General features: G+C 46.2%; 1 non-coding gene across 1 annotated transcript; it reads left to right on the top strand.

Moving 5' to 3' along the window:
* The first annotated feature begins 8403 nt into the window (after positions 1–8403).
* Positions 8404–8589, top strand: LOC134938195 (U2 spliceosomal RNA). Its single transcript, XR_010180807.1, has one exon. It is a non-coding gene; the product is annotated as a U2 spliceosomal RNA (small nuclear RNA).
* The last annotated feature ends 5843 nt before the right edge of the window (positions 8590–14432 follow it).

Here is a 14432-nt window from a genome sequence, read left to right as displayed (position 1 = left end):
GGGCTCTATATAAGGGGCACTACCACTGTGGGCACTACCAGCACAGTGGACATTGCATAAGGAGCACTACTACTGTGGGCACTATATAAGGGGTGCTACAACTGTGGACATTATGTGTATTAGGGGAGCACTACTGTGGGCAGTATTACTATTGTGACCACGCGTGTTTTCGGTGCACGCAATACTTTCATTACATGGGCACCAGGGGGAAGGGGGGGGGGTGAGTTCCACCACCTCTCTAGGACCACTTTAAGCACTCTCTCTCTCTCTCTCTCTCTCTCTCTCTCTCTCTCTCTCTCTGATATATATATATATATAAAAAAAATATCTATCATAAAACAAACAAAAAGTATACAGCTTAATAAAAAGTTTTTCAAATAGGAGCATATAATTTGACAAAACAAAACGCTATCATAAAATGAAAACATTGTACAAGCGGCAAGTACAATTGTAAATACTAATAATAAGATGTAATGAATGCAAACAATAAACTAAATACATAACAAAAGACATGCAATTTATCGGGATTTAAAAATGGCCAATCCCGGGATTGGCTTTTAGCTATGTGGCCGCCCCCTCGCCCCGCACACATAACGCACCATATACCGGGGGCAGGCGGTTGGGAAACATCCTCCGCTCTCTCCTGGCGGCGTGTGACGGCACAGCGTGACCTCTCACGCTGCACTGGGGAGCCGGAAAAAGGAAGCCGGGCAGCGTCTGAGCGTCCTGTGGACGCTTAATGCTGATCCCTCAATCCCCGGGATTGGAGCTTCCAATCCCGGGATTGAATCCCAGCTGTGTTTTGGCCCTAAATCTCGGGATCCCGCCGATCCCGATCCCGGGATTGGCCACCATAGTGGAGAGGAAATATTCCAGTTTGCAATGCTTTGGATTACTAGTTTACCTAGAACAAAAATTACCTGTGCAAAATAATAAGATGAATAAGCGGAGGGGTGGTGGGGTCAGAGCAGGTGGTTACCAAAGAAAGAATTCAAACTGCTAGGAACTATGATATAAGAACAGGCATGTTTCTGCTTCTTTTATAATTGCCTAAGTAAGGTAGATTCAAAAAGGCTCCCAATATCAGCCTGCATGTCTTCATCCAAAGGTTTCATGTAAAAGCTAATTTTTTTATTTTTTAATCAAACCTCTTAACTCCTTTTTAAAACTCAGGGATGGGGGCTCGCCTTTCAAAATACAATGTATCTAGTATATCAGTCTTCATTTCACCAAAATTACTGCTCCAGGCCATTATCATAAGGCAACAGGTAACTCAGCTTCTCCAAGAGATATTTCCTTAGTAAAGTACATGACTTCCTATCACTGTATAATAATTAGGTGCCTAAATCTGGTTGTGACATTTACCTTTTCCACCAAACTAGTTTTTACAGGTGCATATTCTGCCTTTCTTGGTTTCTCTTGATGTATTTATTTTCTTGTTTTTCAATTCTACATTAAAAAGCAAGACATCGGCCACAACTACTATGGAATTGTTCTGTGATCAGGGCCTTCAGAACTAGAGTAACTCAAGCAGAGCCATCCACTGGGATACCTCTGGCAGTCATGATGATAGTAATTTGCTTGCTGCGGGTTCTGACAGAAGATCTGATAGGCCAGGCATTCCCAACCTCGGTCTTCAAGGCACATCAACAGTCCAGGTTTAGTGATACCATGCTTGAGTACAGGTGACTTAATTAGTACGTCGGCTACTTTGATTTAAGCATCTGTGCTGAAGCACAGGTGGTTAACATCTGCACTGTTAAGCTGGGTACACACTGGATGACTTTTTGAACTATATGGCTAATTCCGACGGATTGGAACAACATATCATTCAAATCGTCAAGTGTGTAACCACTAAATTGTTAATGATGTGTGCTTCCGAGGGTCGCTTGCAACATCACCCGACGGCTGTACAGGCAGCTCAATGTGGCGGTCACAAGTAATGCCGCCCAGCTCCTCCCCCAGCCGCAGCTCCATCGCAGCTGACATCAACAAGTGTGTATGCACTTGCTGATATTGGCACCCCATTGCCACCAATATCACCTGTGTACCCAGCTTTAGTATACTTTGAGGAGCGAGGTTGGGAATGCCTGTGTTGGATAAATATACTAGGTAGTTTGTCCTTATTACCTGTATGCTTGCTGAGGTCTGCACAGCTCGATTAATTCTACTGTTGATCATGAGAAATGTATATGTATGCTTCCCGTGCATATATGTATATGTAGGCTTACCATATTATCCCTTTAAACTAGTGATGTGCACCGGACATTTTTCGGGTTTTGTGTTTTGGTTTTGGATTCAGTTCCGCGGCCGTGTTTTGGATTCGGACGCGTTTTGGCAAAACCTCCCTGAACATTTTTTGTCGGATTCGGGTGTGTTTTGGATTCGGGTGTTTTTTTTACAAAAAACCCTCAAAAACAGCTTAAATCATAGAATTTGGGGGTCATTTTGATCCCATAGTATTATTAACCTCAATAACCATAATTTACGCTCATTTCCAGTCTATTCTGAACACCTCACACCTCACACCTCACAATATTATTTTTAGTCCTAAAATTTGCACCGAGGTCGCTGGATGACTAAGCTAAGTGACCCAAGTGGCCGACACAAACACCTGGCCCATCTAGGAGTGGCACTGCAGTGTCAGACAGGATGGCACTTCAATAAATAGTCCCCAAACAGCACATGATGCAAAGAAAAAAAAGAGGTGCATCAAGGTCGCTGGATGGCTAAGCTAAGCGACCCTAGTGGCCGACACAAACACCTGGCCCATCTAGGAGTGGCACTGCAGTGTCAGACAGGATGGCAGATTTAAAAAATAGTCCCCAAACAGCACATGATGCAAAGAAAAAAAGAGGTGCCTGACTTAACAAACCACCTCACCATCAGAATCCTCCTTGTCAATTTCCTCCCCAGCGCCAGCAACACCCATATCCTCATCCTGGTGTACTTCAACAGTGACATCTTCAATTTGACTATCAGGAACTGGACTGCGGGTGCTCCTTCCAGCACTTGCAGGGGGCGTGCAAATGGTGGAAGGCGCAACCTCTTCCCGTCCAGTGTTGGGAAGGTCAGGCATCGCAACCGACACAATTGGACTCTCCTTGGGGATTTGTGATTTAGAAGAACGCACAGTTCTTTGCTGTGCTTTTGCCATCTTAACTCTTTTAAGTTTTCTAGCAGGAGGATGAGTGCTTCCATCCTCATGTGAAGCTGAACCACTAGCCATGAACATAGGCAAGGCCCTCAGCCGTTCCTTGCCACTCCGTGTCGTAAATGGCACATTGGCAAGTTTACGCTTCTCCTCAGACGATTTTGATTTAGATTTTTGGGTCATTTTACTGAGCTTTATTTTTTTGGATTTTACATGCTCTCTACTATGACATTGGGCATCGGCCTTGGCAGACGACGTTGATGGCATTTCATCGTCTCAGCCATGACTAGTGGCAGCAGCTTCAGCACGAGGTGGAAGTGGATCTTGATCTTTCCCTATTTTACCCTCCAAATTTTTGTTCTCCATTTTTTAATGTGTGGAATTATATGCCAGTAATATATCAATAGCAATGGCCTACTACTATATATACTGCGCACAACTGAAATGCACCACAGGTATGGATGGATAGTATACTTGACGACACAGAGGTAGGTAGAGCAGTGGCCTTCTGTACCGTACTGCTATATAGTATAGACTGGTGGTCCGCAAACTGCAAAACTGAAATGCACCACAGGTATGGATGGATAGTATACTTGACGACACAGAGGTAGGTAGAGCAGTGGACTACTGTACCGTACTGCTATATATATATAGTTATACTGGTGGTCAGCAAACTGTGCAAAACTGAAATGCACCACAGGTATGGATGGATAGTATACTTGACGACACAGAGGTAGGTAGAGCAGTGGCCTACTGTACCGTACTGCTATATAGCATATACTGGTGGTCAGCAAACTGCAAAACTGAAATGCACCACAGGTATGGATGGATAGTAGTATACTTGACGACACAGAGGTAGGTAGAGCAGTGGCCTTCTGTACCGTACTCCTATATATTATATACTGGTAGTCAGCAAAATTATGCACTGTACTCCTACTATATACTACAATGCAGCACAGATATGGAGCGTTTTTCAGGCAGAGAACGTATAATACTGGTGGTCACTGGTCAGCAAAACTCTGCACTGTACTCCTCCTATATAATACTGCTGGTCCCCAGTCCCCACAATAAAGCAGTGTGAGCACAGATATATGCAGCACACTGAGCACAGATATGGAGCGTTTTTCAGGCAGAGAACGTATAATACTGGTGGTCACTGGTCAGCAAAACTCTGCACTGTACTCCTCCTATATAATACTGCTGGTCCCCAGTCCCCACAATAAAGCAGTGTGAGCACAGATATATGCAGCACACTGAGCACAGATATGGAGCGTTTTTCAGGCAGAGAACGTATAATACTGGTGGTCACTGGTCAGCAAAACTCTGCACTGTACTCCTCCTATATAATACTGCTGGTCCCCAGTCCCCACAATAAAGCAGTGTGAGCACAGATATATGCAGCACACTGAGCACAGATATGGAGCGTTTTTCAGGCAGAGAACGTATAATACTGGTGGTCACTGGTCAGCAAAACTCTGCACTGTACTCCTCCTATATAATACTGCTGGTCCCCAGTCCCCACAATAAAGCAGTGTGAGCACAGATATATGCAGCACACTGAGCACAGATATGGAGCGTTTTTCAGGCAGAGAACGTATAATACTGGTGGTCACTGGTCAGCAAAACTCTGCACTGTACTCCTCCTATAATACTGCTGGTCCCCAGAATAAAGATAATTGCAGCCCCCTGAAAGTTCTGAAACAAAGTGAGAGGACGCCAGCCACGTCCTCTCACTATCATTTCCAATGCACGAGTGAAAAATGGCGGCGACGCGCGGCTCCTTATATAGAATCCGAATCTCGCGAGAATCCGACAGCGGGATGATGACGTTCGGGGGCGCTCGGGTTAACCAAGCAATACTGGAGTATCCGAGTATGCCTCGGACCCGTGTAAAATGGGTGAAGTTCGGGGGGGTTCGGATTCCGAGGAACCGAACCCGCTCATCACTACGTTAAGCCAGGACACTCATGAATTACACGGGTTCTGTGGCTGGCTGACTTCAACATGGCCGTAACTAGGGGGGGGGGGCAGAATCTAAAAGGGTGCAGAATCTGAGAGGGCGCAGTGATGGGTACTCTGCCTCCCCTCCTTCCTCTCAGCCCTAAGGGTCTACCCTCTGCCTCGTCCAAGAGCTTTTCTGCAGGTATCTGTTCCCCAGCACCACCAATGAAACCCCCCCCCCCCCTCCCTGGCAACTACAACATTAATGAATGGTGCAGGGGTGGTGACCATAAACTCTCCAGCTGCCCCCTTTAATTTCCCGAGCACTAGTCCATGGTTACTCACACACTCTGGTGCCTGTGTAAGTGATGTCTGCCCTCAGGTCTGTTCCCCAGCACATCCCCCTTCCCGAACACAACTCCATCAGAGGAGGACAGGGCCCTAAGGGGCTACCTACTGCCAGGTCCCAGAACCCTCGCTGCAGGTCCCCGCTCCCCAGTACCACAAACGTGCGCTCCTTGGAAACCAACCCCACACACACACCCCCTGGCAACTAGAACACTTATGAATGGGGTGGGTGTGGCCATTAACACACTCCTGTGCCTGTGTAAACTATGTTTGCTCCCATATGGCCTTCCCTTTAATGCACGGCAGTTCCGCCAGAGGAGGACAGAGCGAGAGGAAGCAGCAGCAGCCAATAATTAGTCTGGGCACTGAGGTGAGGTCGCTATATGCCAATAAAGCTGCTGCCTCTCAAAGTGTGGTCCTAGGTCCCAACTTGCATGCAGGGCTTTGTAGTCCTACAGCAGTTGGCCAGTTGGAGTGCCCCCCCAGTGTGTGTGATACAGTTATTGCATGGCTTATATCAGGTATATAACACCAGCAAGTCCTAGGGACTCCTCTCTGCAGCCAGGATAACCCACATTGTGTGTTGGTACTCCTCATCTTTAATTGATCCTAGGTCCTGACTGGCATACTGGGATTTGTAGGTCTACAGCAGTTGGCCAGTCCAGAGTCCCACAAAATACTGTATCTGAGGTGCATGTTAGTTTTCATGTAGTCCTATTCATTTTCCTAGGTAATGTGTGTGCTGGTTGTTACTTGGCCAACTGTTTATTACTGTGTTTTCGACATGGTCCCAAAGTGTGTGTGTGTACGCGCGCGCATGGGGGGTGCTGAATTACGTCCTTGCCCCGGGTGCCACAAATCCTAGTTTCAGCCCTGACTTCAAGTCTGCATTTTACCTGGTGTTTATCAGTCACAAACCTGTGTAATTCATGAATGTCACTTTTTAAAGGGATGGTATGGTATGCCTATGTATATGGCCAGAAATGCAGAACTGAAATTTGATTGTATCTTGCATAATTGGCAACAGTCTAGATCAGAGATTTTCAACCTTTTACAACTCGCGGCACACTGAACAAGATTTAAATATTGCCAAGGCACACTGAAATATAATGGTGAGGCATGGTGCAGTTGCGTGTCCTAGGATGTCATGTTGCAGCTTCTCCATAGGTAACGCCTGAGCCACATCTGAGAACGCCAGAAGAGCCCAACATTGCCCGGGTCCAAAATTAGAACTGGCTCTGCAACCACTAAACCCACCAGTATTGATCATTCTATGGCCTAAGTAGCAGCAAAACACTGACGGGCCTGGCTTTGCTTCCATGGCGGCACACCTGCAGACTGCTCAGGGCACACTAGTGTGCCACAGCACAGTGGTTGAAAAACACTGGTCTAGATGATGACAAATCACCCTTTCCTCCTGTCTCCCAAGGCACCTGATGATGTGTACGTATGAATGTATTGTGTACCCTACTCTGGGCTCTTCAGCCTTGTTATCCCGTATGCTTAATGTTTGGCCAGGCTGATGTGCCCCCCTTGCAACTTTTCTACTACTGTTGAAAATATGTTTTTCTCTATCATCCATCTGGTGGACGCTGCGCACTTACACTTGGGTTAGAGTGTGTGAGTATGGGGTTTGGCACAAGCTATGAAAATAACTAACTCCTCCCCCTCTAACCCCTCCCATCAACCCCCTGTTCACAGGAAGTACTCCTCCATTTTAGTTTTGTGCATCGGAGTGAAGGCACACTTATCTTTTGCTCCTAGCTTTTAGTTAGGTTTTATTTCTAATTGTTTTCTTGTTTGGTGTTTAGTCCCTAATGTTGGCGACAAACACGTCCAAAGTGTGAATAGTTAGGTTAGAAGAGCTTCTGTGAGCTCTGTCTCTCACTCTGCACTGCCTCTGGGGAGTCTGTACACTGCTGAGGTCCCTGGGGCTCTCCCTTTTGGCTCACAGATTCTGAGGAGGCACTGGGTCAGGTAGGAACAGCCTTAGCCTACTAATGTAGTGCTGGGCTGTGACCCTTCTCATACTTGCCTATGACACTCCCTCAGAGTGAGAGTCCCTTATGCTGTGTGTCTGCTGGCTGTATGTCTCCTGTGTCCTGGCTGGGTCACTGTAAGGGGCTGTGTAAATGACTGTGAGTTGCTGAGCGGTGGCAGTGCTGACTCCTGGGGCCACGGTTGCCAGGGGACACTGAGGGCAGTATTATAGAGTGCCTCATGTCCCGATGTTTGCGCTGCTAAGCCCCACCATTCTGTGCAGCTTCTTGCTGTATACAAAGTCCCACTCCTTGTATTTATGTGGAGGGAGTTGCCGGGTGTTTTTGGCACCCTCAATCCAGTCTAAACTGCCTCACCCCATTAGGCCCTGCCCCCAGCAGCACTGCAGGAAGCTCCTGATCACATACATTTCAGCAGCTCAGCCTCAGCATGACGCTGAGGGGGAGCACTGTCGTTCTTTGCATAGTGGGACTATTGCTGTGATCAGTAACAAGCCGACAAGGTGGCAACTTTTACAAGTGATCTGCCTATAGTATAATATACACAATAGCAAGTATTCTGGGGCTAGTGCTGGTTTCAGTACTTAGCCCAGCAACTATGCCAATATACACATAATATTTTCTTAAAATCCTACCTGTGTTTTCTGCACTGGCTTTAATTATTTACCTTTTAAAGATGACGTTGATTGTTATATATACGTAATATATATTCGCAGCCCCATTGGTAAGGGCTTCCAATGTAATAGGCGTCAGCCATCGCTCTACAAGTGATGACACAATGCCCTCTCCTCACAAATTACGGGCACTACAGTAAATATGGTGGTTATTACTGTGTTCAGCATTTAGCCCACCAACTTTGCATCCTTTTAGTGATATAGCTTTACTCAATAGCTGGTATAGTGGGACTTTTACTGCCTCCAGGACTGCAACCAATATGCAAGTGATATTTGCTTATTAAACATCGCATCTCGCCCTTTTAAAAAAGTTCAGGTGTAATATTTGTTTTTATCAGTTTAATATCTCATAAGCTCCCTATCTAGGGACCATATATTATATAAGTTTTTAGTAAGATAGAAGAAGAGCTTGCTCTGTTCACTCAATACATTGACCTGGTATTGCAGTGCTTCCAGGTGCGGTACACAAATGCCGGTATTGTCATACTCTGCCTTCGCTTGCACTATGACAAGGGACTGGTACTCTGTTTACTGATTAGCCCACTAATCTTGGAAAATTTTAATGGCTGAGTAAATGTAAAATAATCCGTGGACACTACTTTTACACCTAAAGGTGTAATTGTTGGTAGTCTGTGTTTTCCTTTCATTATTACTATGTGAGGACAGACTATTTATTTTTCTTGTGCACTGTGTACCTATAAATTGCCCAATGACTGCACAGATCTAAATGCTCCTTACTCAGCTTATACTGTGCAGTAAGCCAGGTCCATGACAGACACTCTAGCTCAGTTACTTCAAAGGCAAATTATTTGTCCTAGTGGTTATGAGCTCTAGTTATGGTCGCTTCCGAGGCATGTCTTAGTATTACCTTCCTGGTGTCTTTCTGATGACTACCTTAATCAGGATGACTGCGTCCTCCGGCTGTACCGCCAGTCGGCAGAGTCCTGCGTATCCCTCTATTTCGTTCCTGGTTCTGATCCACATTTTGAGGCTTCATCTCAGGAAAATGGTGAAATATATCCTGTCATATATCCTGTCAGGGAGGATAATTCAGGATAGGATTAAGAAATAGATTACTGAGTTTATTGATTTCCACCTCTTCCCTCATGTTGGGACAATGTTGAAGGGAGTCTGACACAACACTTGATGCAAAGGTTCAGATTCCCATGGAAATGTGTCTGTCTCTAGTACACAATGTTGTCGGTTCAGATCTGGAGTCTCACAATTGCAGACGGTGTATCTTTATCCTTTCGCTGATGAAATCACTGAACTGATGGAAGTTCCACTTATAATTAGTGGATGCATCCATCATGTGATGGGCTAAGACAACTGTCTTTCCTAAAGTACGACTTTTACAGACACCGTGGATTGAAAACAGTGAGGCGGTTCTTAAATTCCTACGCCCTACCCTGGGTAATGCATAGATCTTTAGAGCGATTGCAGATTGCATAATACTAGTTGTCTATTTTTGAATCAGTTGATCCTTTCCAAATTATCCATTGACAAATCAGGTCTCTAAAACTCTATCCTCTGTCAATGTTGTTGTCTTGGATTCTATTTCTATTCAATCTTGCATCTCTGCCCTGGCTGTGATGCCCATATATTCCTTATGATTGTGATTCGTGGAATTCTGATTCCAAATCAAATCATACTTTGCAGGTAGGAGCAAATAGCTCTATCAGTAAGGTGCCTGCATTCAGTATAACAGGCCATGGATTCTAATCCTGAGTATGACTGCCAAAAATGTGTCATTTTAAAATAAATGACAATGAAATATATATACTTTTAGGGGGCATTTGTCCACCTGGAACACTGGCTTCCGATATGCCCTCAGCAGGGCTCACAGAGTCGGGTGGTCTGTTTCCCAGTGGGGGGAACCAACTTTCTCTCTCTGATTTTATTGATCCGTTGGATATACTGAATGATATCACGAGGATAGATTCTGAATCTCGGGGAACGCGTACCAAGCAGGTTCTTTGGGTCCCCTCTTATTTACATTTCATCAGAGGGACAGGCTCTGATCATTGCAGTCTGTTCACTATCCAACACAGGAGAATTCATTCCAATCCCCTTTTCATCAACAGGGTCTTGGGGTTTTTACTGTTACTTCCCTTCTGTTTGTCAATGGACCCAGAGTTCTCACAGGACATTGCTTCACTTGGTTGCCTTTCTCCAAATTCAAGGAGTCAACATCATCCCATATTTGGTCGATTGTTGCAAAAAACTCCATCTCATGCACCTTTTTTCATACGCATCTACAGTGGACCTTGGTTCTGGATTTCTTCCTTCGCGAAGGATGGTGTTCATGGGTCTTCTTTTTGACCCCAGGGCCAAAATTTACTAAAAAATCGAGTTTGTCCGATTTGTGCTTTTTTTTTCTAAGTCCCAACACGGGAATTCACTAAGCACAAATCTCGGCAGTGTTTGGACTATTCGTAATGGTTTGAATGACAAAGTTCAGAAATACGAATGAATAGACCATCGGTCAAACGCGGCTGTTATTTCCTACAACACGAGTATTCACTATTCATTCGTATTTGGGTGTTAGTCTCTGAGTGCTCAAGTGCGGGTGTATTTTTTTGCGATTCGTTAAAAAAAGCAGCAAAAAAATAGACCTGCTTTTTCCAGGCGAGTTTGGATAATCATGCACGGATCAGTGAGATCTGTGCATGGTTATCTATGGGAAAGGGTCTGTTTACTGTAAAAACTTGAAAATAAAATTGCGTGGGGTCCCCCCTCCTAAGCACAACCAGCCTCGGGCTCTTTGAGCCGGTCCTGGTTGCAAAAATATGGGGGGAAAATTGACAGGGGTTCCCCCATATTTGAACAACCAGCACCGGGCTCTGCGCCTGGTCCTGGTGCCAAAAATACAGGGGGGAAAAAGCGTAGGGGTCCCCCATATTTTTAACACCAGCACCGGGCTCCACTAGTCAGAGAGATAATGCCACAGCCAGGGGACACTTTTATATAGGTCCCTGCGGCCCTGGCATTAAATCACTAACTAGTCACCCCTGGCCGGGGTACCCTGGAGGAGTGGGGACCCCTTAAATCAAGGGGTCCCCCCCTCCAGCCACCCAAGGGCCAGGGGTGAAGCCCGAGGCTGTGTCCCCCCCCCCCCCCATCCAAGGGCTGCGGATGGGGGGCTGATAGCCATGTGTAAAAAAAGAATATTGTCTTTTGTAGCAGTACTACAAGTCCCAACAAGCTTCCCCCACAAGCTGGTACTTGGAGAACCACAAGTACCACATGCGGGGGGAAACGGGCCCGCTGGTACCTGTAGTACTACTACAAAAAAAATACCCAAATAAAAACAGAACTCACACACCTTGAAAGTAAAACTTTATTACATACATGCACACCTACATTCACACATACTTACCTATGTTCACAAGAGGGTCGGTCCACTTCTCCAAGTAGAATCCATGGGGTACCTGTGCATAAAATTATACTCACATAAATCCAGTGTAGATCGGTCCTCTTCTGAGCTTGTAATCCACGTACTTGGCAAAAAAACAAACCGAAAAACCCGAACCACGCACTGAAAGGGGTCCAATGTTTACACATGGGACCCCTTTCCCCGACTGCCGAGACCCCCCGTGACTCCTGTCACAGAGGGTCCTTTCAGCCAATCAGGGAGCGCCACGTCATGGCACTCTCTTGATTGCCTGTACTCCTGAGCTATCAGGAGAGTGCCACGACGTGGCGCTCCCTGATTGGCTGAAGGGACCCTCTGTGACAGTAGTCACGGGGGGTCTCGGCAGTCGGGGAAAGGGGTCCCATGTTGGGACCCCTTTCAGTGCGTGGTTCGGGTTTTTCGGTTTGTTTTTTTGCCAAGTACGTGGATTACAAGCTCAGAAGAGGACCGATCTACACTGGATTTTTGTGAGTATAATTTTATGCACAGGTACCCCATGGATTCTACTTGGAGAAGTGGACCGACCCTCGTGTGAACATAAGTATGTGTGAATGTAGGTGTGCATGTATGTAATAAAGTTTTACTTTCAAGGTGTGTGAGTTCTGTTTTTATTTGGGTATTTTTTTTGTAGTAGTACTACAGGTACCAGCGGGCCCGTTTTTCCCCGCATGCTGGTACTTGTGGTTCTCCAAGTACCAGCTTGCGGGGGAGGCTTGCTGGGACTTGTAGTACTGCTACAAAAAACAATGGAGGTCATTCCGAGTCGTTCGCTCAGAAAATTTCTTCGCATCGCAGCGTTTTTCCGCTTAGTGCGCATGCGCAATGTCCGCACTGCGACTGCGCCAAGTAAATTTGCTATGAAGTTTGGATTTTTACTCACGGCTTTTTCTTCGCTCAGGCGATCGTAGTGTGATTGACAGGAAATGGGTGTTACTGGGCGGAAACAGGCCGTTTTATGGGCGTGTGGGAAAAAACGCTACCGTTTCCGGAAAAAACGCAGGAGTGGCCGGAGAAACGGAGGAGTGTCTGGGCGAACGCTGGGTGTGTTTGTGACGTCAAACCAGGAACGACAAGCACTGAACTGATCGCAGATGCCGAGTAAGTCTGGAGCTACTCAGAAACTGCTACGAGGTGTGTAATCGCAATATTGCGAATACATCGTTCGCAATTTTAAGATGCTAAGATTCACTCCCAGTAGGCGGCGGCTTAGCGTGTGCAATACTGCTAAAATCGCCTTGCGAGCGAACAACTCGGAATGAGGGCCTATATTCTTTTTTTTACACATGGCTATCAGTCCCCCATCCGCAGCCCTTGGATGGGGGGGGACAGCCTCGGGCTTCACCCCTGGCCCTTGGGTGGCTGGAGGGGGGGACCTCTTGATTTAAGGGGTCCCCACTCCTCCAGGGTACCCCGGCCTGGGGTGACTAGTTAGTGATTTAATGCCAGGGCCGCAGGGACCTATATAAAAGTGTCCCCCGGCTGTGGCATTATCTCTCTGACTAGTGGAGCCCGGTGCTGGTGTTAATAATACGGGGGACCCCTACGCTTTTTGTCCCCCATATTTTTGGCACCAGGACCAGGCGCAGAGCCCGGTGCTGGTTGTTCAAATATGGGGGAACCCCTGTCAATTTTTCCCCCATATTTTTGCAACCAGGACCGGCTCAAAGAGCCCGAGGCTGGTTTTGCTTAGGAGGGGGGACCCCACGCAATTTTTTTGGGGAATTTTAAGACTTTCATTTTTTTTTTTTAAGGTGCACAATGAAGCCCTGCACGGATCTCACAGATCCGGCCGAGATTCCTTGTGTTTTGTCAGGCAGTGTTTTACTCATCACTCCCGTAAAACACTGCCTGACATTACGAATCACATCGACATCGGAAAAGACGAATGTTGCAAACTCGGCAGATTAGTAAATGACCGTATCAGGATTCAAAAAGTTGCAGTAAAATGCACCCGATACCATTCGAGTTCAAACACCCTTAAAAACGTCAAAAACACGAATATTAGTAAATATACCCCCAGGTGTCTCTGTCTTTTGGCTAGGTGCAGGATTTCCAGACCAGAATTCACACTTTTCTGCAGTTTTCACAGGGGTCAGTGATCCAGTGCATACACCTCCTCTACAAGATAGAGGCAACTTAACACGTGGCTCCATTTTCCCAGTCTCATGCCTGGATTCTTCAATCTTAAATTCTATGTTATTAAACCCAGGCAGAATTGACTTTACATAAACAGTTCAGTCTGTCAATTCAAATATGACACTATCTTCGTTGGTGACTCCACAATCCGAATCTGACCCATAGGGCTCCATTTTCTGTCTTGACACGGAGCGTCATAACCACAGTCACTAGTCTCAGACGTTAGAGTTCCGGGTTTCAACTACCCCCCCCCCCCCTAAAAAAAAAAAAAAAAAGATGAAAGAAACTGAAGTCCGAAGTGGAGATGTCACTTTCGATCTACGGGTGTTCCACAATGCCGTGACTCCAGGTCAAGACTTTCTACAAGGTCTTTGAGTCTGCATCCAGTCGAACATCACGACCGCAGTGGCCTATTTCAACATGTACAGTGGCACTTGCAGCTGGAGAGCCATTGGAACAGTATCTCACATATGCAGAGGGCAGAACTTTGGGTTCCGGCAATGTCGGCCGTCTCCAGTTCCAGAATGGGAAGCGGACTTCTTGGGTCATCATGCTTTTCTTCCCTGAAGAATGTGAAATAAACCAACAGGTTCTTCTGACTGGTGTACATGTGTGACAAGCCGACATTGACCACAGGGCATCTCAGTTCTGCAAAAAGGGCTTCCTTGGTACGGTGATCACTCCGGGCGATCCTCTTGTGGCAATCATTGGATCTTTGTCATTTCCATCTGGGATATTTTTTTCTGCCTCTGACAAAGTCCAGT

Source organism: Pseudophryne corroboree, chromosome 6 (genome assembly GCF_028390025.1).
Source record: "Pseudophryne corroboree isolate aPseCor3 chromosome 6, aPseCor3.hap2, whole genome shotgun sequence".
Lineage (NCBI taxonomy): Eukaryota > Metazoa > Chordata > Amphibia > Anura > Myobatrachidae > Pseudophryne > Pseudophryne corroboree.
The sequence above is the reverse complement of the archived record's forward strand: the minus strand, read 5'-3'. Positions and strand labels throughout refer to the sequence as shown.